The 4127-nt window shown below is 51.5% G+C and overlaps 1 pseudogene; it reads right to left on the reverse strand.

Moving 5' to 3' along the window:
- Window positions 1-3188: 3188 nt before the first annotated feature.
- On the reverse strand, window positions 3189-3397 carry LOC142260741 (U2 spliceosomal RNA; annotated as a pseudogene).
- Between the last annotated feature and the right edge of the window lie 730 nt (window positions 3398-4127).

Here is a 4127-nt window from a genome sequence, read left to right on the forward strand (position 1 = left end):
TGGAAGAGCGGAACCTGTGGCTGGAGAAGCTACCTGACCTGGTCGATATGTACAACAACATCCCTTCCAGCTCTACGAAATGCACTCCAGCATACCTGATGAGAGCTCGTCCCGGCCGGCTACCAGTGGATCTGGAAATGGGCTTGGAAGCTTCAGAAGCACTCCTGTCGACAGCTGAATGGGACACTCGGCGGAGGACACAGTACCGACAGGTCCAGGAGTATGTTGAAAAGAACTTGTGCCGGAGTCGGGGACAACAGGAGCAGTGCTTCAACAAGAAGGCGCCTGCCGGTTCCTTCCAACCTGGGGATGTAGTGCTGAAGCGGAAAAGAAGGGCCCACAAGCTGGATGATCAATGGGAAAAAAACCCGTATGTAGTCCAGCCCACAGGATGGGAGAATGGGAAGGCCTACCAGATCAGCCGTGACCAGGGGGGGACTTTGGCCACGGTTTCCCGAGACCACCTGAAGAAGTGCCCACCAGCATTGAGAGTAGCGGATGAGGCTCCAGTTCCCAGTCCAGTGGAGAAGGAAAAAGAGGTAATCCACACCATGATGGGTGATTTTCCAGCAGACTGGCCTACACAGAACGGTGCGGTGATCCTTCCAGTGATACTGTTCCCACAACCCGTGGATGAAGAAATGATGGAAACGGTTAACCGCGAGCCAGTGCCCAGGGAGGTACCTGTACCCAGCTCTCCTACGCCTCCGCCTGCCCCACATGATAGCAGGGAGGAGGAACTGACTGTTCCCTCTGCCCCACTGCCTGTCACCACTGACACCGGACCCCGAAGGTCCACTCGCCCCAACCTAGGTAGACCCCCACTTAGGTACAGGGAAACTACTCTTTAAAAGGGGGGGGCTTTATGTGTTGAGTGTACCAGTTTGAAAGTTTTAAATGATAAGTAAAGATGATCAACCAAAGAAGTTTACCTGATTGAACCGTGATTAAACCGGCCGTTGCCGGCAACTGTTGTCCCCGTAGGGACTGTGCAACCATTGCGTAAGGAACTGCTTACGGACAAGCCCGAGAACTTGCAGGGCAACCACAAACTTAGTGCAATGTAAATAAAAATGTTTGTTGGCTTGACACCGTTACCGCCTCCGGAGAGGCTGATTTGGGAGGATGGGCCTGGAGGAAAGGGATGGCCTAGGCCCGCCACTACCGTAACCGGTGGCGATCCTCCGGGGGTTCAGGGGTCCCCTTGGACGTGGGCCCCCTGAAAGAGACAGAACCCGCTCGGGCAACTTGGTGCTGGACTGGGGTCAAGGGGTGCTGCCCGCTTCTTAGGGGCAGCATCAGGGCCAGGTTGTTTGGGTGGGAGAAGAGCGGAAGCTGTACCGTTGTAAAATGTTTATGATGCCTTTACATGTTTTACCGTTTTATTCTTTTTCAGTTGTGAAAATAAAACCGGTGATGGACGGGCAGCCCGCGGACGGTCTGCATTTTACTATAGGGGAATGTGGCGCCCTGGACAAGCCAGGTCGTCACAGGTACTACACCAACACACTCTACACTCCGGCTAGGCACACCGAAGCTAAACACAAATCCTAGTTGCCTTCCTCCAGGGGCTGATGTCCACACCAGGGGGTGGGCCAGGCGGTTGATCCCACCCACCGAGGAGTTCACAGTCCTGGAGGCGGGAAAAGGAGTCAGATTAGAGATCAGTTTTGGAGTTAGAGAAGTGAAGAGGAGAGGAGACTGACCGTGTCCGGGTGTGTGGCCCGGGCACTCAGCAAGGTTGGCAGACGGTGGTGACCTTCTGCAGGAGAGGCTGATTGGAGTGAACCGTACGGACCGGGGATGGGCGGTGGCCCGCCGGTACCAGATCGGGGAGTGAAGAGAAGCCAGCACCATCCGGCAGGGCCTACGGACCCCGACCAGGCTAGGAGTCGCCGTAAAACCGGTCAAATCCGTTAGCGACAGGAACCTCCAGGGTTTCCCAGCAGTCAAGACCCGATTGAAGGCAACAGCTCACACCGTAGAGGGAAGCACAGTCACCGCCAAGGCTACAGTTCCCAGGGCCAGAGCCTGCGGGCAAAAGGGGCTCCCTCAGCATCCATCCAAGCTGGGGAGCGGGTTACCGGTGGGAAGCCCGCTAGATTTTGGGGGAATAAAAGGGGTCCAACACCACATCCCCACAGGTGCACACCCACCCATCAAAGAGAGCTATAAGCCAATACCACCTTCACATTGCCAGTGTACCAAGGACATGTTGAGCAACATGAAGGCGGCTGGGGTTATCCGTGACAGTTGTAGCCTTTGGGCAGCTCTGTTGATCCTGTTAAAAAAGAAGGACGGCACCACTCCCCGTATTGAGGAATTGCTAGCTGCATTGAGAACTGCAAATTATTTTTCTACCCTTGATCTCACTAGTCACTATTGGCAAGTGTCCGTTGCTGAGGCAGACCGGGAGAAGACCGCCTTCGCCACCCCTATGGGTCTCTGCGAGTTCAAAAGCATGCCCTTCGAGCTGTGCAATGCGCCAGGAACCTTCCAGAGGCTGATGGAATGCTGCTTGGGACAAGATTTTAGGGTGTATAAAAAGGGAGATTAGATCCCGTGATCCCAACGTATTGTTACACCTCTATAAATCACTTGTAAGGCTACATCTGGAATATGGGAACCAGTTTTGGGCTCCACATTTTAAAAAGGACATTCAGAAGTTAGAGTCAGTTCAAAGGTGGGCAACTAGACTACTACAAGGAATGGAAGGCCTCCCATATGATGACAAGTTGAAAAAGTTATTAAGTGATTATTGGCTGCAATGGGGCTTTCTGGCTGGTGCCAGCCTCTCTTCTTAGCACACAGGAACCACAATCCCTACACCATGCTTCAATGGATTCTCTCATCCCAGCCCAGTAAAACTACATATTTTACACAGTCATAAGCAGCCAAAAGGGATCTATTCTATTCAATTGCAAATGATCTAGATAAGACTGAGAATAAGATACTGCACGGGACATAGCAGAGTTGGTCAAGTTGAGTGGAGATGAGTTTGCTATTTGGCACAGCTTTTTGCATCAATAAAGCAAGTAAAAGGTGTGAAAGATAAAAAAAAGGGTGAAAGTGTGAAAAGTGAATTGGCCAAATTGAGGTGCATATAAAGTTTTTGCTTTCTTTCAATTCACTAATGGGGCTCATTTGAATCAGGTGAATTGAGTTCTGCTTTTGGAAACTGGGTTAAGAAGGGGTGCACCGGTCCTGGAGGTACTGCAATACCAGGTCAATGCGTGGAGTGGACAGAGCAAGATTTTTTCCATCTCCTTGTTCTAAAAATCCATTTAATATATGGTCCCCAGAGAGGGGACGTATCAGATATTAAACTGATAAGAACAGATTTAATTTTTTTTTTTTTTTCTGTTTATCAGTAGGACTTCAAAATAACAAAGGTGATCGCCTCCCGTTGCCTGGGAACCGTCCAGGCACAAGAGGGCTATGTGTCACCAGAAGGCGCACACACTTCCTCAAGGCCGGCAGACGTGCAATCCCAGGCACCTTCCAGTACCGACCAAGGTAGCGTCCTCCGAAACTACACTTGATCTTAGCCAAAAGGCCGAGAAGCTATAACCCGAATTGGTTACGGCCTTGAGTGGCACCCTGGCCTATACCGGACACATCTTAGGGAGAGGGAGACAAACCCACGCCTACAGAAGACATTTTGTCACCCAAGCCAACCCTTGAAAAGGCTGTTTTGCAGAGCAAAAACAAGAAGAATGGTGCTTTTTGCAGCCGCCGCCCACTGCAATGAATCTGAATAACTCCTCCTTTTGGACACAAGCACCTCCCCTCCCCCTTGCAGTCTTTCCAATTCATGATACAAAAAGACGGACGGACAGGACAGGACAGGACAGGCTGCCTGACTTTCCGTCACTGCCACCCTTTGCCATCCTTGCCCGTAGAAAGCCCTTTCATCATCCCCAAACCCTAATCTTTTCCCTTCCCTTCCCAGATGCGTCTCACTCCCTTTCATTAGGAAGTGAGCGCAGCCTTTTCTCCGTTCTGCACATGCGCGACGTTAAACACAAATGCGCAGGCGTGCGTTCCATTACCCTCACTGCATTCCACTCCCATACAGGAAGTGGGCGCAGCTATTACTACGGTCGCACAAAAAAGAACCCACGGCC

This window comes from Anomaloglossus baeobatrachus, unplaced genomic scaffold (assembly GCF_048569485.1).
Source record: "Anomaloglossus baeobatrachus isolate aAnoBae1 unplaced genomic scaffold, aAnoBae1.hap1 Scaffold_176, whole genome shotgun sequence".
Taxonomy (NCBI): Eukaryota; Metazoa; Chordata; class Amphibia; order Anura; family Aromobatidae; genus Anomaloglossus; species Anomaloglossus baeobatrachus.